General features: G+C 38.0%; 1 protein-coding gene across 5 annotated transcripts in view; it reads right to left on the bottom strand.

Moving 5' to 3' along the window:
• The window catches only part of LOC149790609 (microtubule-actin cross-linking factor 1, isoforms 6/7-like), a 376,630-nt gene extending 351,821 nt beyond the window's left edge, over nucleotides 1–24,809 (bottom strand). For all 5 annotated transcript variants that reach the window (XM_089972718.1, XM_089972715.1, XM_089972716.1 and 2 more), the window contains exon 1: nucleotides 24,553–24,809. The gene's annotated coding sequence lies outside the window, so the exon portion shown is untranslated. The remainder of the gene's footprint in view (nucleotides 1–24,552) is intronic.
• Nucleotides 24,810–24,900: the final 91 nt, after the last annotated feature.

Genomic DNA, 24,900 nt, shown 5'->3' on the forward strand with positions numbered 1-24,900 from the left:
AAGTCGTCTTAGTTATCATCATTAGATTAACAGGTGTCTTAATTTCCTTTATCTTCTAAGATATAATCTATACAGCTTCGCCTAATTTAGCTAAAATCACCCGAACCTTCATTAATGGTTCGCTCACTACACAACTGTATCTTGCTTTTCGGCGAGAAAAAACAAGAACAACAAACACAATAAAAAATAACCCCAGAAAGAAAAAAAAACCTGCGTACCGAGGACTCGGTCGTTTGAATTTAGTGCGTCCAAAATTTAAAACGTATGCGTACTTCTACGCAGATTTGGCTTTTCAAAAAAACATTATACATTGATACAGCCCATCTTTAATTCACGTGAAGCTCAATTTTAAATCTTTTCAACAGGAATGCAACTTTAGTCCCTGAATGAATGAGAAAAAAAATCAAATTGAAGGAATGAAGACATACTGTTGTCAAAATAAGGTAAACTGTCATCTATAAACAGTATTATGTTACTATGAATAATTATGACTTAAATTAGTCTGTCTATGATTGCAATGCAAGGTTTACTTTTTTGGGAACAAATTCACAAAAGAATTTGATTTACTTCTATAATACACCCTAATATAAACTTATGTGTTTAACCGTAAGCTTTAGTTTCGTGTATAGAAAGTTTTAGTAATACGGCGCTTGGTCTGTTCTCTACAGGAATATGCAATATACCAAACTTAATAATAAGCCTGCAATCGAAGTTACCTTTATCAAGTTGCATACAATTTTGTGCCAACACGGAGTTATACTGGTTATAGGTAAATAACTTACGATTGCGATCTCTGGCGGGTCAAAATAATCTATTAACTCGACCGTCGTATTACATGCAGTGTTCCATATTGAAACTTGAGCCATACTAGACATAGTTTGTCCAGTGTTTAAAGACTCTTTAACAATGGTCAAGATTTGTTTAACAAAGAGCAAGTTTCAGTGTGGAACACCACGAAGCATGTTGAGTTAATAAATTGTTTTGACCCGGCAAGAGATCGCAATCTTAAGTCATTTACCTACAAATTGATTCCTCTTAAGATAGCATATCCGCCCCCTTCTTTATAACATTAGATATTTATGTAGAGAGAAGACCAGCCCCCAAAATGTCTTGAGCACGAATCTAAAGATGAAACTGAAAACTACTGAATTTGTTATGACAAGCAGGTTGCTCCACTGAGTTTCATTTACTACCCTGGGATGCACCTTTGACATGGAAATTTGGCACGTTATTAGAGGGACACAAAATAACACAAATCTGAAAGTTTCTTGGATAACACAAATCTGAAAGTTTCTTGTTACGACTTTTATCATATTTAAAGAGATATACTGTCAGAGTTTGTGAGCATTGAAGCTGAATTCGAGTTTCTTGCTTTGTTTCGATAATACAAGGCTTGGTTTCTTTTTCTTAAGTTTCAATGGTCTATCTTGGATGGTACACCAGTTCATCGATGAGTACCACCCACCCCTATCCCCTGCCTCGAAGTTAGATCCCTATACACATACTTTGTGATTTTGCATGAGATGTTTCATTTTGGTTGATAAACTCGAATTTTTTTAAAAATTATCTACATGAACTGCATACCTTGTCTCCATTGATCCTACACACAAGGCATACCAATAAATAAAAAATCGTTACAAACGCCTATGTTATCAGTCAATCATATCGATTGACAAATCACGCAACAGATACCGCTATCGTAAACGGAAGCTTAAAAAACTTGCAAATCACGTTGAACATTTCTAAATAGTGTGTTTGACATTGATATGCTCGATTTGTTAGCATATGCCAATATATGGCATGTCAAATGAGACAGGGATTGTCTCAAAACTGATGTTGTCCGTAACGTGATCTGGCAGTAATGTTTATCGCGTTTCTGGTTCGTAAGCTTGAATAGAAATAGAAGTGCTGATTTGTACAAATGCCTGTTTCGTTTGAAGCTTCACAAACTTTCCACGACAATTATGTATTGAGTAAGTGTGTGTGTATGTGTGTGTGTGTGTTTGGATTTTTAACGTAGCTTTAACAATTTTTCAGTCATATTGCTATGATGTCTGCAGTGTGACAGTTTATAGTGATGTCTAGCACTATGGCATCATGCCACAGACATGTAGCATTATGTCCCCCCCAGTCACATTATCCTGACACCAGGCTGACCAGTCCTAACACTAACCAAGCAAGGCAGCTGTTAGTACCATTTTTATGTCTTTGGTATGACTCGTTCGGGGTTTGAACCCACGACATCCCGCATCCGAGGCGGACGCTGTAACCACTAGGCCACCAGAGCGGTATATGTATTGAATAATTACAATACAACGAATTTAGATGTATGAACGTAGTTATGCAATAACACTAGTCAGATAGCTTGCATAGAAAGCCATTATAAACTTTGGTGTTTGTTGTTGTTGTTGTTGTAGGGTTTAACGCCATTTTTCAGCACATGATAGGCTATACATGGCGGCCAGTATTAATGATGGAGGAAGAACCCGGAGAGAACCACCGACCCACGAGAAGCTACCGGCAAGCTTTCTCACATATCCACATTAGCCGAATCCGAGACTCGAACTCACGCAGACAGAGGTGAGATGGCAGTGATCCGTGACGGAGAGCGCTTTAGACCACTCGGCTACTCGGGGCCCCTTGGTGTTCGTAGGGGAGACAGTTTTAATGAGCTCATGCTTTCTACAGAATCCCCCCAAAATCATGTTTGTAATTGTATTTGATAAAGTTTCTCAAATAAACTAAACCATATGGTTTATAAGAACTTCCGCTCTTTTACTGGTCGGAGAGACCGGATGGATGCAGATAAGAACAAATGAATGGATGGATAAAAAAGGGCTATGAGATTGATAGGTAAAAAATAATATTTTGGGACATAACATATATGTCAGTTGTTAATGATATATCAAATATATTTACAAAAATGTGTTCGGAATATTGATAACGATATATAACAGTTATCAAACTAAGCTGTGTTCGGGAATATTGCTAATGATATAAGACGAATGATAAACCAAGTTGTGTTCCGACTATTGCTAATAATAATAATAATAATAACAATAAACCAAACCGTGTTCCGACTATTGCTAATGATACAAAATCAATAATAAACCGAACTGTGTTCTGACTATTGCTAATGATACAAAATCAGTAATAAACCGAACTGTATTCCGACTATTGCTAATGATACAAAATCAGTAATAAACCGAACTGTATTCCGACTATTGCTAATGATACAAAATCAGTAATAAACCGAACTGTGTTCCGACAATTGCTAATGATACAAAATCAGTAATAAACCGAACTGTGTTCCGACTATTGCTAATGATACAAAATCAATGATAAACCGAACTGTGTTCCGACTATTGTTAATGATACAAGACCAATGATAAACCGAACTGTGTTCCGACTATTGCTAAGGATACAAGACCAATGATAAACCGAACTGTGTTCCGACTATTGCTAAGGATACAAGATCAATGATAAACCGAACTGTGTTCTGACTATTGCTAATGATACAAAATCAATAATAAACCGAACTGTGTTCCGACTATTGTTAATGATACAAGACCAATGATAAACCGAACTGTGTTCCGACAATTGCTAATGATACAAAATCAATAATAAACCGAACTGTGTTCCGACTATTGCTAAAAACATAAGACCAACATAAAACCAGTATGTGTTCGTACTGTTCCTAAATGTCAAAGATATAAAACCAAGCAATTTATTATTATTGTTAATGAATTGTCTCTGATATCAAACGGGTTTGTGCTTAAACTGTCCCCTATTATGTCACATATACCAAATCAATGTGTCTTCATACTATTTATAATAATATCACACAGATATGAAGCCAATCAGTTTTTGGACTATTGTTACTGACATGTCACACATAACATCCCAGGCAGTGTTTGGACTATTGTTACTGACACGTCATGCATAGCATCCCAGACAGTGTTTGGACTATTGTTACTGACATGTCACACATAACATCCCAGTCAGTGTTTGGACTATTGTTACTGACACGTCATACATAGCATCCCAGACAATGTTTGGACTATTGTTACTGATACGTCACACGTAGCATCCCAAGCTATGTTAGGACTATTGCTACGAAAGACGTTCACACGTAACATTCCAAGCTGTGTTTTAACTATTGCTACTGACATGTTACACGTAGCATCCCAAGCTGTGTTTTAACTATTGCTACTGATATGTTACACGTAGCATCCCAAGTGGGCTATTGCTAATACAATAGGGAATAATATATCAAACCAAGCTGTGGTGATCCTATAGCTAATTATATGTGGCATATATCAAGCCAAGCCGTGTTTGGACTACTGCTAATGATGTATGGTATATATCAAGCTAAGTTGTCTTTGGACTACTGCTAACGGTGTGTCATAGACATCAAATTTGGCTGTATCTGACATTATTTGATTTCTCCATGCACAGTACCCGCTTTATCAAGGGTGTGTCAGATTGCGATAAATCGATATCACATCGATAATAATAAATCTACAATGAATTCATTATTGATAAGGCAAACAGTTAGCGATAGGAAGCAATTTGTTACACATATGTGCAGTTTAGGCCTTAAATGGGTTTGGAGGTTTATTTCAGCCGAGCGTGAATTTATCTCGGTCACCTCTCTCTCTCTCTCTCTCTCATTTGGAATGCGTGAACCTGTTCCTGTAGGAACAAGGCTGATACGAAAATAGCCGAGTACCTGTTGCTCTAATGCAAAACCAAAAATGGCATAATATTAACAAGCAGCGTGTATAGTCGAACATTTCTTACTATTTATATTTTACATAGCTTGATATTGGTCGTGGGTGGGTTTGGTGTTTCAAGGACACAACAGCATAAGTAGATTGTGTAGTGGCGAGGCAACTGGAGTAAAGTGACTTGCCGAATTATATAAAACGTTATCCGATCTGGCTTAATCCGATGATAGGGTTTGAAACAACATCCTTCTGGTCGCGAATCCAGGACACAAACCACGTAGCCATCACAGCTCTTGCTTCCGTTATTCGCATTTTACCTTCTGCAGGAAAGAACCATCGGCTTATTCTACACCTGCGAGACGACAACAGTGAAATGGCGGAAAAGAGCAAACGGAAGCTAGGGATATAATCCATGATAAATGACCGGTCAGTGTGAGCGCATACAATTTATAATATTATGCAAATTGACAATAAATCGGAAACTACTTGGTGTGTTCAATTAGGAGCATACGCAATCACAGGACCGTAGTAATTCACCATCAATAATTTCATAATCCGAAAGTATAACTAGCGCATTTTGTAATTTGTACATTGGAGCCCATACATGATACAAACATTTCGTAAAATTTATAGTTTTGGACATCTTTCACCATGGGTAGGCGAACACGTGCGAAACCGGAAACAGCGTCTCACTGTGTATTGTGCGTAAATAAAAATACGAGAACATGAATACCTCGCAATCATTTGCAATACACGAATTCCCTGACCGCATGAAGCAGGTGAAACTTTAGAAATGACGGACAAGGGCTACATCTTTTCATCCTCGTTTAAAAATTCTGACTCTCAACCTCAACACACAACAACAACAAACTTAAAATACATAAATGATGCAACGGAAGTGTGGTGATTGTGTGTGTGTGTGTGTGTGTGTGTGTGTGATTTGGATTTTGAACGTAGATTTAAAAAAATTTCAGTCACATCGCTACGATGTCGGCAGTGTGGCAGTTTATTGCGATGTCTAGCACTGGGGCATCATGCCGTAGACATTATCATGATGTCCCACCCAGTCACATTATCCTGACACCAGGCCGACCAGTCCCAACACTAACCTCTTAATGCTGAGCGCCAAGTGAGGCAGTTGTTACTACCATTTTTATAAGTTTTTGGTATGACTCGGCGGGGATCGAACCCACGACATCCTGCAGAGAAAGTAGACAAATTTTGTCAGACAGGAAGTTTGAAGAAGAAAATAATGGGGAAGTTATTCGGCCCCCTCTGCTGTTCCTGGGAGACAACACTATGCTTCAGAAGTTAATTACAGAGGAATCATATTTTCTTGTCAAAAACGTGTTCGCGAAAAAAAGAAGCCATAATTTATTTGGATTAGTGGAAATTATACGATTGGATTGATAGTAGGTTTCACCGGCAAGTTGCAAATGAAAACAATAGTTCATGTATTCACAACTTGTCTGTCAATTTTTTGCAGTTAGCCGCGGTGGTCCAAATGACAGCTATCAGTACACATTCCACGTATGGTCTCGTAGGACTGACTTCAAAATTGCGAACGGTTGGACTTGTATTATACGGCTGAACATTGGTTCCCAATCCGTGGATCGCGAGGACATTCTGGATGGTCACCATGATTTTTTGTTGTGGGGAGCAAACCTTGCGAAAATGCGGAAACGGGCTCGTAATGCTCAGGGAAAAAAAATATTTGTTAGATTCGTGGCCAAAAGACGCCGGGAACCAGTATAAGCGGTTAGACAGTTAATGCGATGCAATACGTCTGTTTCCTCAATTTCAATTTAGAAAGGACACAGATAAAATGTCGTACAAAAATTAAATTGTCTATATCTGATATGTGTTACATATTTTAAAAAAACAAATAAAATTAAATAGTGGACGTGAAGATGTAAAATTATCCCCATCCGCTCTCGGACATTTTGCAAGATAGAGACTACTAAAAGCTGTAACCATTTTGCCCTGGATTGCGTCCCCTGATGATGTTCCGGTTGAGAATGTCTTGTATGTTTTTAAAAAAAGTGTAGTTCCGAAAAAAGATTGACTTTGTATTTTATGGACGGTATATTTTGTTTGCCTTTATTTGTGATGCCTTCTTGGGGATACTGAAACTTCCACGGTACTATATGCTGTGCTGTGCTGTGCTTTACTATACTCTGCTCTGCATACATGCATACATACATACATACAAGACAACAATACAAGTATCCGTTATCGATACATAAACACAGGGTTGTAACAAATCCACGGCTCCATTGAGATAATTTACACGTAAACTGCTTATTAACGGCAATATCAATAGAATTTCGGACATGTTATCTATAGGCGTATTCAATACAGTGGTTTTCATTTTCAATATCAGAGGCACATGCAAAGTCTGCTGGGATACAATCGGATTAAATAGCTATCACATGGATTCCAAGAATTAGCTTCCGTGATAGGAGGGGCTATATTTATCGCTGGGAAGAAAACATTTTAAAACTGGCGTATCACCGTTGTATTGCATTAAAATGTGTAATCTGAAGAATGCATTAGCAATCTCAGAATCGAAATTGAAAGTACTATATACTTCCATTTAAACGTACAGTCCCAAAGAAAATACTAACAGTCCGATTTTTTTTCAGTAGCACAAAATGGTTTAAACACTAATCTTGTTCATCCCCTCTCCACTTTAAAAATGTTTTAACGGTAACTTTAACTTTATAAATGTATTATTATTATTATTATTATTATTATTATTATTATTATTTGTTTACTCGTATGCAATTGGATAAAGGCCTGAGAAAATCTATACCTACCTCAAGGACAATTTAAATTCCGCGAAGATCAAGTACTAAAAATATGCCCTGGAGCCATCTCACTATACCACGTATTGTTGTCGGACGTTGGTGATTTTATCATTTTGATTCGGTCCTGTCCAGGATTATCATGGTATCATGGCATAACACGACAATAGGGTGTGACGCAGGGGGCGGGTGGTGGGGTAGGCAGGGCTTTTTCAAATTTCATGTATTTTCAAATCTCATGTATTTTTTTTTTATTATTTTTTTTTACATGAACGACGTAAGAAACCTGTTACTCATGACTGTTATCAACTTGGAGAACTGATCCATTGCATACAGATTAAATTGTACCGGTAATGCAATATGCCGTCCTTTCAGCCTAATGCCCATTTGATTGCGTTCGTACGGCTGTTGTCGTTGTTGTTGTTGTAGGGTTTAACGCCATTTTTCAGCACACAATAGGCTATACATGGCGGCCAGTATTAATGGTGGAGGAAGAACCCGGGAAAACACCGACCCACGAGAAGATAATGGCAAGCTTTCTCACATACCCACACATTGACCGAATCCGAGACTCGAACCCACGCAGACAGAGGTGAGATGGCAGTGATCCGTAACGGAGAGCGCTTTAGACCACTCGGTCACGCGGGTCCCCCCGTTCGTACGGTATTGATAACAAGAAAGTGTAAATCTGTTGAGATTACGTGTATTGAATATGAGATACCAATGTATATATGATGTGTGCCGCTTCGTGTATAATACCATATGTACTCGCTTATATGTTCAGTCTAATTGCAAACAACACAAGTCATGATCTGCCGTCATATAATGCGCCGGGAGATGAGGGTCCATGTTGTTTGTTCTACTGATTACTCCTAACAAACTACATTGATACAGGTCTGCTGGCGCATTATGCGATGGCAGATCATGGTCTATGTTGTTTGCACCTGGACTGTACATACAGTAATTACAGAAGTCGACCTTCTATAAATTGGGCAATCTTAAGGTCGAATCCAACTGCCATTTTGTAAATTATGACAATAAGGACAAAACATATCGTACTAGCAACCACTGTCTTGCTACGTCTGCTTTGCGCTCTACCATTCTGAAGCTTTTTTCATCCACCGATTTTCTTCGAATCCACCTCATCCGTGTTGATAAAACCTACTTATTTTAAACTGGGTAAATAGAACGCCATCAAATATTCCGCGCTTCCTGGGTAAGGCCATGCTAATAGGAGGTTTGGTTTGCCACAGTGGCTAATATTTGAAGACTTATATGGATGCTTACACTTTCTAAGTTATGATGCTGTTATTATCCCGCTCCAGTTGCAAGACCCGAGGGAGATTTTTTAAAAAATCTGTTTGATGATTGTATATACTTGAACTTGATGATGCTTTACACTGTTCAGATCTAAAATTACATTAAGAAACAGTTACATATTTGCAAGAAATATTGTTTGTAGTTTCGATAGGGAATGGACTCTGATCCTACACCCCAACATATATGTCCAAATATAAAAAATGGGGTGAAAAGGGTTGGAGGAAACTCGGACTACATATCCACGTGCCCCCCAGTTTCAAGTATTACGGGAGTTACATTTTATTTCTGCGGAACTTGCGGGTATAATAAAAAAAAAAAAAACAAGAAAATTAGGAATTGCATGTCCAGCTCACGGTAAAAGCCTTGCAGTACAACGTGTTATTTTGGCCCCGAAACCAAAAGGCTATGCGAGCTTTTCGCACGATGAATCGCCTAAGACTCTTAACGATTCCTCCAGAATAACAGGAAAAGCTAGCAAGAGGTTTAGGAAAAATAAACAAATGAGGAAAAAATAATGTTAACAAAAAAGCTGAATGTAGATTTTCTGTCACTGTGACCTTGACCCCAATGTCATAGGGGCGAGTAATCATGTAATGAAATGAATGGTCCTGGCCAATGAGTCATGCCATGTATGACGGTCAAGGAGTTGTTGTTATTGTTGTATGGTTTAACGCCATTTTTCAGCACACGATAGGCTATACATGGCGGCCAGTATTACTGGTGGAGGAAGAACCCGGGAAAATCCCCGGAAAGAACCACCGACCATCGAGAAGCTACTGGCAAGCTTTCTAGCATACCCACATTGGCCGATTCCGAGACTAGAACCCACGCAGACAGAGTTGAGATGGCAGTGATACGTAACGGAGAGCGCTTTAGGCCACTCGGGGCCCCCGGTCAAGGAGTAAATGATAGGCATATTAACCAAATACCATATAAACTGCTGACGCTGCTACCGCCGCTGGAAAAGAATATGCTTTGACACACTTCCTCCTAACGTGAGCTCAACATAAAGGGATTATGACTGATTTCTCTTTCCAAAAATTGACTTTTTCCTCAGGTCGAGTTCGGATATTTGATAAAACATTTCCTTTACACAAATAAAGTGTCATTTTGAATGTTAAGCTGGGTTTGTATTATTATTATAGCACATTTGTTATATTTGTATGTCATTTTTTGCCAAATATAATTTGTGTACAAAATTTTTAATATTTCGAACTTTATCATTAGTAGGCACAATATAGCCAACATCATACTAATGTGCAGTATAACACTAGTACATACTTCAACATCACACTAATGTGCAGTATAACACTAGTACATACTTCAACATCATACTAATGTGCAGTATAACACTAGTACATACTTCAACATCACACTAATGTGCAGTATAACACTAGTACATACTTCAACATCACACTAATGTGCAGTATAACACTAGTACATACTTCAACATCATACTAATGTGCAGTATAACACTAGTACATACTTCAACATCATACTAATGTGCAGTATAACACTAGTACATACTTCAACATCACACTAATGTGCAGTATAACACTAGTACATACTTTAATATTCTTATATCTTCTTCCATACATACAACCATCAGAATCTTGCACATTATGATGAATGCATTTTTTATTTACGGACGAACGTTGTAGACAAGCCTCGTAAATTAATTACTTACAAAGATATTTGACACAGAGAAAACTCAAGTTCCAAAGCGTAAGGTCGTAGATACATGATCTAACAATACCTGTACAGAAAGACTATGACCGATGCACAATACACCCCGTAATTACACGAATGTTTACCAATTTAAATGCAGGATTTTCTCCATTACAGGTCATAGGTTATGGATAATTTATTCACAAGGTCGCCTAGTTCACCATGGCGAACCATTAATTATGTGGCAAGAGAGCGGGTATAATAGCAACTGTTGTGGAAATAGCTCGTGCTTAATCGTGTGAAAATATTGATACTGTAAATCACACCCCGTTATTTACGCGTGATTACCCTCCAATCCCACAGAGTTCAAATCGCGAACTGTTTCTTAGTTCCAGACCTGACCTTGCAAACAAGCTTTACAAGCGGATGTTTCGCTGCACTGTTTCTCCAATGCCTTTGAAACATGGAACCAATAGGAGGGGAGTGACATTACGAACAAGTTTTATGGGTTGACGCGTTTCTATTCCCTTACTTTTTAATGATGTTTAGGTGGAAGTCTAAGTCAGAAATATCCGTAACGCTGCTGCTGTGCCCATGTTTCATTATTATGCGTGCAATTTACATGACCTGATGGGGGGTGGGGCAAGCCGAGATTCCCCCTCCCCTTCCGACTTAAAAACAAAATGTGCACACACAACGTACAGACACTTGTCACTTGAAATTTGACCATTGTTTTATTCTTGCGCATGTTAATTGGGTATTATTAGGCGTATAACGGCATATAGATTTTTGCTCAGGTGCCCTTTAGAGGGCTGTCAGGGCCCTTTTTAAACTTTGGAACCCTCCCCCAAAACTTGACATGATCCGGTTCTGATTGACCCATGTATATGATGATAGCAAGAGATGCAACTGACCTATGCATATGATAGCAATATATGCAACTGACCTATGCATATGATAGCAATACATGCAACTGACCTATGCATATGATAGCAATATATGCAACTGACATATGCATATGATAGCAATACATGCAACTGACCTATGCATATGATAGCAATATATGCAACTGACATATGCATATGATAGCAAGACATGCAACTGACCTATGCATATGATAGCAATATATGCAACTGACATATGCATATTATAGCAATATATGCAACTGACCTATGCATATGATAGCAATATATGCAACTGACATATGCATATTATAGCAATATATGCAACTGACCTATGCATATGATAGCAAGACATGCAACTGACCTATGCATATGATAGCAATATATGCAACTGACATATGCATATGATAGCAAGACATGCAACTGACCTATGCATATGATAGCAATATATGCAACTGACATATGCATATAATAGCAATATATGCAACTGACCTATGCATATGATAGCAATATATGCAACTGACATATGCATATTATAGCAATATATGCAACTGACCTATGCATATGATAGCAAGACATGCAACTGACCTATGCATATGATAGCAAGACATGCAGCTGACCTATGCATATGATAGCAATATATGCAATTGACCTATGCATATGATAGCAATACATGCAACTGACCTATGAATATGATAGCAAGACATGCAACTGACCTATGCATATGATAGCAATATATGCAACTGACCTATGCATATGATAGCAATACATGCAACTGACATATGCATATTATAGCAATACATGCAACTGACCTATGCATATGATAGCAATATATGCAACTGACCTATGCATATGATAGCAATACATGCAACTGACCTATGAATATGATAGCAAGACATGCAACTGACCTATGCATATGATAGCAATACATGCAACTGACCTATGAATATGATAGCAAGACATGCAACTGACCTATGCATATGATAGCAAGACATGCAGCTGACCTATGCATATGATAGCAATATATGCAATTGACCTATGCATATGATAGCAATACATGCAACTGACATATGCATATGGTAGCAATAAATGCAAATGATACCTGGTTATAGTACATCTATAAACCTCGACAACAGCGATATGAATTTAGATTTCGTTTTTTCTGATAAATTTGAATCATCACAACGATTATCATGTTAAAGACAAAAATAAAATCGGCTTACCTTGATACTAACCGGTCGTGACACGATCTAATACGCAAGACCACTACGTGTACGTTCGTTTGTTTGTTTTATGGGTTTAACGCCATTTTTCTGCACATGATATACATGGCAACCAGTATATCTGGTGGAGGAAGAACCCAGAAAAACCCCAGAAAGAATGACAAACCATCGGGAAGCTGCTGGTAAGCTTGCCAGCTTACCCACGTTGGCCGAGCCAAAGACTCCAACCCACGCGGAACGAGGTGAGATGGCAGTGATCGATAAAGGCAACATGTAACATCATGTGTTATCACAATTTGTAACATCATATAATGTTATCACAATTTGTAACATCATATGTTATCACAATTTGTAACATCATACAATGTTATCACAATTTGTAACATCATGTGTTATCACAATTTGTAACATCATATAATGTTATCACAATTTGTAACATCATATCATGTTATCACAATTTGTAACATATGTTATCACAATTTTTAACATCATATAATGTTATCACAATTTGTAACATCATGTGTTATCACAGTTTGTAACATCATATAATGTTATCACAATTTGTAACATCATATGTTATCACAATTTGTAACATCATATCATGTTATCACAATTTGTAACATCATATCATGTTATTACAATTTGTTACAATCTTATCTTGTTATTACAATTTGTAACATCATATCATGATATCACAGCTTGTATTATCTTATCATACCTTGTCATCTTTTAATCACAGTTTGTCATATCTTATAATGACTTGTTATATCATCGTTTTTATTAATTATGCTGATTTTCGAGCATCCGACAAATGTTGATGATAGTTTCATTAACGTGATGCAATTTCCTTTCCATACAAATGTTTATATTTACTCCTATTTTTGTAAGTTATCACAATGTCATGTCATAATTTGGAAACCAACACACATGGCCGAATAATACTACCACAAAAACACTCCCACTTAAAACGGTTGAATCGTCACATGGCTAGGTTAACAACTACTTACTTGAAAACCGACATATGAAAGTTGCATCCAAAAATAAAACTTCATTACTGCCGTCATTTATTTTAAATAAAAAAAGATTTGCAATTGTATTCATAAATACTGCACGATATCTGTCAGATATTATCAACGACACGACGAAATTTAGGAATGTGTACAATATTTACTCCTTTTCTAAGTCTGTTTGGGGATTCCATGTATTCAAACTGAATAGGTCTATGAAGCGATCAACCTCCGCATTAGCTTTTTTTTTTTACTCTGTGAAATATCTCGTAACATTCTTTTAATCCAATGACCGATGAAAGACCCCCTATTAATACTTAAGTTCTTAGCTAGTGGGCGAGGGTAATTTCTAAGAGCGGTGCAAGGATACGTCGCGGAGGTCGGTTGGGTATTCGACACACTAAAGTCTTGGAGACTAAACATTATACATGATGATTAATAATCCAGCTGGGGAATACAGACATAACACTTATAACAACTTAAAAACTCAACATAAAATAGCCCAGTCTGGGTAAAATACATGTTGTTCTGGCTTGGAAGCAGGAGCAAAATAATTAGTAGGTCATTCATCAATATAAACGTGAGCCCTCGATAAGTAATTTTTTTCCAGCGATAATGGAAGCACGTATAAATGTCTTAATAAAATAAAATAAAATATAAAATCGCGTGATAAGTGTGTGTGTGTGTGATTTAGATTTTTAACGTAGCTTTCACAGTTTTTCGGTCACATCGCTACGATATTTGCAGTGTGACAGTTTATAGTGAAGTCTAGCAATGGGGCATCATGCCGCAGACATGTGGCATTATGTCCCACCCAGTCACATTATCCTGACACCAGGCCGACCTGTCCTAGCACTAACCTCTTAATACTGAGCTTCTAGCGAGGCAGTTCTTAGTACCATTTTTTGTAAGTTTTTGGGATGACTCAGCCGGGGTTCGAACCCGCTACTTTACGTGTAACAGTACAGATGTAGTAACAGGTCATGACAGACCTAACACATTAAAATTGTATGCAAAGCACCACAGTCGTCTGCATAAGGCTACTTGTAAAAGGCTGGAGTATGACCGTTCAAAAACAATACATAGCCAAAGGTACAAGTATTGCCAAAGGATCTAAAAATGACATTACGTAGTCAAGAGTCAAGGCAATGCAAATGGGGTCAAATCAATGCAAAAGGAATTATAAAATGCATGGGTTGGTGTGCGTTGCATTCCGCTACTTATGGTTTAACAAGTGCCCATAACTAAGTATCCTGACAAAGAAGAATACGGGATGGGTGGGTGGAAGTACCCCTGCCATTAATTGTCCATAAGCATTAACCCAGTTTAAAGATGTTTAAGTATTTGATGTGTGTGTGTTTGATTTTGATTTTTAACGTAGCTTTAACAAAAATTCAGTCATATCGCTACGATGTCTGCAGTGCAGCAGTTTAGAGTGATGTCTAGCACAGGGACATCATATTGCAGACATGTAGCATCTTGTCCCACCCAGACACATTATCCTGAAACCAGGTAAACCAGTCCTAACACTAACCTATTAATTGTTGAGCGCCTAGCGAGGCAGTTTCAAGTATCATTTTTACAAGTCTTTGGTTTACAAGTCTTTGGTATGACTCTGCCGCGGTTCGAACCCGCGATCTCCCGCATCCGAGTCGGACGCTCTAACCACTTAAGCCGCTGGAGCGGTCTTATTTTATTTGAACAGTTTTGAATAGAAATCTTCGATGAAAAAATATTTTAGCTTTATTTAGACACGATACCGTTGTAAACTTATTATGTTAATAATATAATTCTAAAGTGGACCATGGCAACAATTTGGTATTGAGATTATATATGACACGACTTATATATATATGTTGGTGCATATGCCCTACCCTTTTCAGGTAATGCGTTTCGTTCAAATGCTTCTGGCTACAGATATACGCTGATATCGTTTGTTGCCATTGATACACGTCTTGATTGTTTCATCTCTCCTGTTTCGCTCCCGACAACCAAGCACGCACACGGTGACACTTACACATTCGGCATACCACAGAACAAATTAGGTTACATTTCTTTCATCTATTTAGCACAAAAACTTGCTTTTACAAGCGTGTAATTTTACAAAATTCAATAACGATAGCCTACAGGTAGTTTTACTTAAATACGGTACTATCCATATTTGAGAAATAAAACAAAACCAAAACATCTCTTAAAACCAAATCCGATCACCTCATGGGGTACCAATTGATGTAGTACTAACTTGCATCCCTGGTACATAAATGTTGTATTAGCCCGCCACCCGGGTACATATTGGTGTAGTATTAGCCTGCCTCCTGGGCATACATTGATGTAGCATTAGCACGCCTCACAGGTACATATTTTTGTCGAACTACCAGTTTCATACATACTGTACAAGTAAAAATTAAATTGTCATGGATAAAGATCAAACTAACAGCAGATAAATAAATTTCAAGAAAACAAATGTCTACTGATTAAAAAAGAAACATAATGTAAAATGAGTTAAACTACCAGGATTGATCTATTGTAAAAAAAAAAAATTAAAAAAAATTGTATATCCTGGCATGACGTGAGAGTGAAAATCATGAATGTCTTTCAAAAAGATCTGCAAATGACATTTATTATATTATTCACTTTTTCATATAGAAAGTATAAATTAACAATTCACATTTTCAGAGAGTGACACCTTTCTTTTTCTTTTAGCAGTATTTGTTAAAGAAAATGTTTCTTTTTGGGGTCAGTACAGATAACTCTCAAACAATCATTTAAATTTCATGTACAATGTCTTCGTATCGCTTCGTAATCGAAATAAAAAGCTTTACTTTATACACTGGTGCTGGAACAGTGAACTTATAATCATTGTCCCAGCCTGGTGTCCTCAGCGGGTGGCATACAATTATAAATTGTTAGTCTTCCATCTGACTGGGTACTCTGATAAATATTTATACCCAGCGCCCCTCCCATTTCTAATATTTATACAATCCTTTGACGTCGATTCCTCTTTCCTTCTGGGTGAACTTATATTCTTTTAAAGCCGTGCAACATATTTTCGATTTCAATTTTGTATTAAAATGATTCTATTCTGGGATTTTGGGTGAAAATTCTGATTAGGAACTATCGATAGGAATATAGAAAAGCAAGTGTTTTCACGTGCCAACAATACTTTTAAAACGTGGCGTTTATGGGTTTCATATTAGTGTTTTGAGGTAAGAAAATGTGTATATTGGATTCACTTTTCGTCATTGGATATACCATGTATACGTAAAACCATGTAGTCACCCTGAATATAAACGAATAAGTGAAACAACATCTCTTTCCAAAGGCACATGCATTACGTCGCTGAGAAAATTGACTGGTGTGTCAGAATGAGTAGGCGCATAAATTCCCTAAAGGTAGATGCCTTGGACTTCGGTACTTGGATGACATACTATGCCAAAGAGCGTTTGTTTCCCATCTTGACCAATTGACAGGTCAACAAAAATACTTGATGGCTTAACTTACATGAGTGTCAAAGGAAAGCAATTCCAAACACTTTCTCAGTCTTCCAGTCAGTTACGTCGTCGTTTGAAACAGATGGATGATCTCTTCTTTTTAGTTTTATTTGAAATGTAGAGTAATTCTCATGAAATGCTTTAAACTGGAGTGCGTATTTGTATTTTGCTGCAGCGATTTTTTAAAACTGAAATAAAACCCCTTTATATGCCCTTAAATATACTCTTGTTTTTGTTCTTGGCGCCCAGCCACCAATGTGGACGTGGATTAAAGAGTTACTCTTGTCTGTCTGTCCGTCCATCATTCCCGTCTGATTTTCGTTTACATTGCTGTAAAGGAGATGTCTTGTTCCATTAAGATATTTATATACTCCGCCACGAATGTGGAAGAGATATATAATACATATACCACTGTCCGTCGGTCCGTCCATCTGGTTATGTTTTGAATTGTTCCATGATTACATTCCTTGTTCCATTTTTCCAAGCGTAGGCAATCCAAGACTCAATAAATCTGTCATTCTGGCAAGGGCCTCGTGTGAAGAAAACAAAACAACAAAGAAACATTCACACCCAAATGCAAAACGGGAGTGGGGTGGGGGTGGGGATGTCGTTGTATTTGGCCATATGTAAGCGTCGCCATGTCATGAATTCAGAATAAGACACGTTTATGATCAGAATATATAACAGGTGATGGACATGCACCAGGTGATATGTTTCATATTAGGACAGAATGACTACCGGTCGCATGTAACAAAACACGTACCTAAGCCGTGATTTATGACTCCCAGTAAATTATATACATTAATGAAAGCATTTAATAAACCTTATGAATATTAAATATCACAGTTATGGAAACCATGTGCTATTAATCGGTATGTCAAAATAAAATACTGAAGTGTTAATTATGTGTTAAGCATATACGTGTACTGAATCATAGATCTGTACATCTTTGGCCATTAGGTACATGAGAAAGGCGCTTCAGTCAGTTTTTATTTTGATGTTGCAAAAATGTAGCGTGTGTGTGTGTGTGTGTGAAAAGTTTTGCTTGATTACTGAGTACTTGAATTTATGGGCTAAAACCAAACTTATTATTTCCCGTATACATTGTAAATGTTCTTTATTAAGTCCGTTTCTTTGAAATTCTCTTTTTTATGTACATTGAATGTTCACAAAGTCGATCGAAAATCTTAATAAAGTTGTTTTCGTTTCTATCCTGCCCACGGTTGAAATTTAAATTGTATCAGCTCGTTTGTATCTATCTTTTGAGGTGTTGGTTACGCAACAGTACACTGTATGTATCTTCTGATGTTTTGACTACGCGACAGGACACTCTCTGTGTTTATCTTCAGATGTGTTAGTTACGCGACAGTACACTCTGTATGTATCTTCTGATGTGTTGGCTACACGACAGTACACTCTCTGTATGTATCTTCGGATGTTTTGGTTACGCGACAGTACTCTCTCTGGCTACGCGACAGTACACTCTGTATGTATCTTCGGATGTTTTGGTTACGCGACAGTACACTCTTTGTATCTATCTTCTGATGTGTTGGTTACGCGACAATACACTCTGTATCTATCTTCTGATGTGTTCGTTATGCGAAAGTACACTCTCTGTATGTATCTTCTCAAGCTTTGGCTACGCGACAGCACACTCTCTGTATTTATCTTCTGATGTGTTAGTTACGCGACAGTACACTCTGTATGTATCTTCCGATGCGTTGGCTACGCGACAGGACACTCTCTGTGTCTATCGTCTGATGTGTTAGCTACGCGACAGTACACTCTGTATGTATCTTCTGATCAGGACACTCTCTGTATCTATCTTCTGATGTGTTCTTTATGCGAAAGTACACTCTCTGTATGTATCTTCTGAAGTTTTTGGCTGCGCAACAGTACACTCTCTGTATGTATCTTCTGATGTGTTGGTTACGCGACAGTACACTCTCTGTATTTATCTTCTGATGTGTTGGTTACGCGACAGTACACTCTCTGTGTCTATCTTCTGATGTGTTGGCTACGCGACAGTACACTCTCTGTATGTATCTTCTGATATGTTGGTTACGCGATAGTACACTCTGTATGTATCTTCTGATGCGTTGGCTACGCGACAGGACACTATCTGTGTCTATCTTCTTATGTTTTGGCTACGCGACAGTACACTCTCTGTATTTATCTTCTGATGTGTTGGTTACGCGACAGTACATTCTCTGTATCTATCTTCTGATGTGTTGGTTATGCGAAAGTACACTCTCTGTATCTTCTGAAGTTTTGGCTACGCGACAGTACACTCTGTATGTATCTTCTGATGTGTTGGTTACGCGACAGTACATTCTGTATGTATCTTCTGATGTGTTGGTTACGCGACAGTACATTCTGTATTTATCTTCTGATATGTTGGTTACGCGACAGTACACTCTGTATGTATCTTATGATGTGTTGGTTACGCGACAGTACATTCTCTGTATCTATCTTCTGATGTGTTGGTTACGCGACAGTACACTCTGTATGTATCTTCTGATGCGTTGGCTACGCGACAGGACACTCTCTGTGTCTATCTTCTGATGTTTTTGCTACGCGACAGTACACTCTCTGTATCTATCTTCTGATGTTTTGGTTACGCGACAGTACACTCTCTGTATGTATCTTCTGATGTTTTGGTTACGCGACAGTACACTCTGTATGTATCTTATGATGTGTTCGTTACGCGACAGTACATTCTCTGTATCTATCTTCTGATGTGTTGGTTACGCGACAGTACACTCTGTATGTATCTTCTGATGCGTTGGCTACGTGACAGTACACTCTCTGTGTCTATCTTCTTATGTTTTTGCTACGCGACAGTACACTCTGTATGTATCTTCTGATGTTTTGGTTACGCGACAGTACACTTTCTGTACTTATCTTCTGATGTGTTGGTCACGCGACAGTACACTCTCTGTATCTATCTTCTGATGTGTTGGTTACGCGACAGTACACTCTGTATGTATCTTCTGATGTATGGTTACGCGACAGTATACCCTCTATGTATCTTCTGATGTTTTGGTTACGCGACAGTACACTGTGTATCTATCTTCTGAGGTGTTGGCTACGCGTCAGTACACTCTCTGTATCTATCTTCTGATGTGTTGGTTACGCAACAGTACACTCTCTGTATGTATCTTCTGATGTATGGTTACGCGACAGTACGCTCTCTGCATCTATCTTCTGATGTTTTGGCTACGCGACAGTACACTCTCTGTATTTTTCTTCTGATGTGTTGGTTACACGACCGTACACTCTCGTTTTCTCAAACCCAGAACAATACCAATAGATCTATGATCATGCTGCCCGCGGGAAAGTAACAGTTCTTAGATATATTATATCTTTAGTTCAATACTTACGATCAACAAATACGAATGCGGGATGTTGCAGGTTATAACCCCGGTCGAGCAGGTCAGGCCCTAGGATGTGCGGGGCCCAAAGCAACATGCAACCCCCAAGGCAGCAAGCGATGAGCGGGGCTCCATGTTTAAAAAAAATTTGCATTGCGGAGTTGATTTCTTGAAAGCGCGGGGCTCAAGGCGGTTGCTTCGTTCGCCTTGCCCTAGGGCCGGGCCTGCGGCCGTCTCATATCAAAGACTTCAAAAATGATACCAGCAGCTACCTCGCTATGAGCACAGCATTAAAAGGTTAGTGTTAGGGCTGGTCGGCCTGGTGTAAGGATAATGTGATTGGGTGGGACATAATGCCACATGTCTGCGGCATGATGTCCCAGTGAAAGACATCACTCTAAACTGCCACACTGCAGACATCGTAGCGATATGACTGAAAATTGTTTAACGCTACGTTAGAAATCCAAATCACCACACACACACACGCGCGCGCGCACACACACAACATATACCAGAATTTGTTAATTAAGAGGCAGGGGCGTTTGAAGGTATACATATTGGCTTCTTGAAAGTATACATATTGCTTTCTATAAGGTATGCATATTGGCTTCAAGAAGGTATGCATATTGGCTTCAAGAAGGTATGCATATTGGCTTCTATAATGTATGGATATTGGCTTTATGAACGTATGCATGTTGGCTTTATGAAGGTATGGATATTGGCTTCTAGAAGGTATGCATATTGTCCTCTGGAAGGTATGCATATTGGCTTTAAGAAGGTATGCATGATGGCTTTAAGAAGGTATGGATATTGGCTTCAAGAAGATATGCATATTGACTTTATGAAGGTATGGATACTGGCTTCTAGAAGGTATGCATATTGGCTTCAATAAGGAATGCATATTGGCTTCAAGAAGGTATGAATATTGATCTCTAGAAGTTATGCATATTGGCTTCAAGAAGGTATGCATATTGACTTCAAGAAGGTATGGATATTGGTTTCAAGAAGGTATGCATATTGGCTTCAAGAAGGTATGCATATTGGCTTTAAGAAGGAATGCATATTGGCTTCAAGAAGGTATGAATATTGATCTCTAGAAGTTATGCATATTGGCTTCAAGAAGGTATGCATATTGACTTCAAGAAGGTATGGATATTGGCTTCAAGAAGGTATGCATATTGGCTTCAAGAAGGTATGGATATTGGCTTCTAGAAGGTATCCCTGAGAAATGAACAAAATCAGAATCACCTGAAAATATTCATGGAGAGGTAAGCTGTTTTTGTAATAGCCTGGTCTAATGGATGCGACCTTTTTAAAGTCGCTTTGTTTTGTATGCGATAGGTCGGGTCTGTTGGATGCGACCGTTTTGAGAAGCTGGCTGTATTCGCCCGATCTGATTAAATTCAGATTTCTAATCTCCCATTTAGGACATTGGAGATCTGATTTTAATCGTATGGTATTCACCCTATTTGTATATGACAAGTTTGGTCTATTGAATGCGACCTTTTTGAGAAGCTGCCGGTAGTTACCATGTTTGTATGCGATAGCTTTATTGTTTTAAATATGTTAGAAAAGTGTCAATGAAAACGTTTGTTTAGGACATCTATGGAAACCTTTTCAAATGGGCTCCATATCGTAACGGAACAGAAATTTAAGTTTTCATATTTTTCTTTGCAGAAAAATAGAGAAAAACAAATTGTGTCCGGAACAACGCCCAATATTTAACGTGGTTTCAGTATAATACATTATCAGAAATTAAACATAATTCGCCTTTACGCCTGTTCGCTAGACTCATTCATCGATACTCAAGCGTGACTCTGATACTCTTTCATCCACACTCAACCGTGACTCCCATCGACTCATTCAACCATACTCAAGTGTGACTCTGAGAGATCTTCCTTGACCGTGTGTCTCGTTAAGGTCCATATATTAGATTATTACCGGCATGTCCAACTCATTTCAACACTGCATAAACGATACATGTAATCATGTATGTAACGAACAAAGTTGTGTAATGTACTGGTGCAAGAGCTGTATGAAGTACTGTAATGCATTAATGCCAGAGCGGACAATTCGTGCCGCTTTTATATACTTTGCGTGCTAGGGTCATAGTTTAATAACTTGTACGACAATTGGTGGTCGGCCAAAAGCATTAGGAACACTTATAAAATTTGGATTTATTTTATCTAGGATTTTTTGGAACACTGACTAACCTGATAACCAATCAGAAACGTCACCATATTTTATAAATGTCTCATTTGGAGGGTTGTAATCTATTGTATACCTCTTTACAGAATTTTGTTCTGGCAAATATCTCACATAGTCACTAACTCTGCTATGGCAAAGATTCCACAGATATTGATCTCGTATGGCAAACATCTCATCGAGTCACTATAGAGGTCCGGTTGGACAATTGGGACCGCTACATTATTTGGGTATTACTCGTCTGGGAAAGAATATTTTTTGCTACTTTTTCTCTCGTAGCTAAACGTTTAGACTTGCGACGTACGCCTAAATTCTTTTTCGATTTAGTAATTAAATAAACAAAGCGCAGTTTATATACATTGTGCGTTAGGAGAAAAAATTGTTTGCATTGCAATATTTCTCGAATGAATATTTTTTCTTCCTATAGGAATCCACTGATTGAGGCTGGTAACATGAACCACTGGGATGGCTCACTGGTTAGCTTGATGGACTCGAGACCGACAGAGGACGGGTTCGAATCAGCCTTGGTCAGATACCATGGTGTGTCCTTGGGCAAGGGATTTTACTCAAATTTCCTCGGCACTAAAAAACCTACATGTGCTGCTGTGATGTAAAGGACCAAACCAAAAATCAAGGGGGTAGATGCTTTTCTCTTGCATTCCTTCTTGTGATAATGTACTCTGGCGGAATCTTGTCACGAGCAGTTGTAATGCAATACGAACATACAAATTTACATTTGCTTATTCTACATGACATAGGTGATGGGAGTGGCTTACCGACATGTGCCAATTTGTCGCCTGATCAGCAGCGTCAAGTTTAGGAACTCCTCATATGCGACCTTTTGAAAGGTTTGAGATAGATGTCTCGAGCAAACTTTGACACCGACACTTTTTAGATTACAAATCAAAAAGATATCGCCGGAAAACACGGTGAAAACGCATTTCAGCATAGCTGATCAGTTTATATGACATTCTTTATATTAGACAAGACTTTAGAAAGAAAACACAAACATGCATAATGATCAGGAATATAAAATATTTTCCACAGATAAAGGATAAAGAGAAGTTTAAATATTGGGGCTTGTTCTGTTGGAGCCTGCTGATGGCCTTGCGTCACTTTGACCTAAATCTTATTCATTTTCAACAGAAGAAAAAAAAGCTTTCATGAATATGTCACTGAAAAGTCTTTGTTATGGGAAGTATGAGTGATACGATATGAAAGACAAATACGTCAGTGCACGTGTGCATGGTGCAATGCGTAAGAGTTAAGTTGCCTTACCTATCGTCACACCATAATATATTTAAATACTTTAACGTAAGATTTAACATTAGAGAAGAGAATAAGATGATGCAAGCAGAAAGCACGTGCACCATAACTATTCACTCAACGAACGGTTTGCGAATTATGGTTTTCCATATCATATTGTCATTGATAGAGATGAAAATAAAATAATAGGGCACAGTCGCATATAATATGTGTGCATATTAGCATATGAAAATAATGAAAATAGACAGAATGACAGACGAAAAAAACGGACTCCAGCACAGCATAGAGAGTGTATACATGGTCAGTTAAGTAAGTCGTGTTGAGAGGCACGATTTGCTTAGGATTCCTTACTCTTACAATTATTGTGTTTGTTATTATTATTATTATTATTATGTTGTTGTTGTTGTTGTTTACGTTGTTGTTAATTTTTGTTATGCAAAAGTATTTGAAACCCACAGGCTATTTGTTATCGTGGACAAGCTATGTAAATTATTCTAAATGTTTAACCTTGATCACCTGCGAAATTCAATTTACATAAATGTACATAAATTCAGCTTACCTGTACAACCGGTAAGCGGTACCGTGCTATTTACTTAGTATATCTCCACCTGTTCCTAGTAAGTAAATCCGTGCCGAATTTTAAATTTTCAGAAACATTCTTTCCCGTACTCGGGGAAATAAAGTTGTAAGATTGATAATTTTGAGCACAAAAATCCACATCCACTTTCTGAACTCTGTTAAACACGTACAAACTTTGTTGATCACATCTCAATAGTACGACTGTAGGACTAAGTGAGCGATTTGCTCACTACCTGAGTGTCATGGGCTAACGAACACACACACACACGTGAGGGAGCATCTCAAAACTGTCAACAGCAGGACAGTTGATTGATGTGTTTAGCCACGT

This window comes from Sinohyriopsis cumingii, chromosome 10 (assembly GCF_028554795.1).
Source record: "Sinohyriopsis cumingii isolate HCF-2022 chromosome 10, ASM2855479v2, whole genome shotgun sequence".
Lineage (NCBI taxonomy): Eukaryota > Metazoa > Mollusca > Bivalvia > Unionida > Unionidae > Sinohyriopsis > Sinohyriopsis cumingii.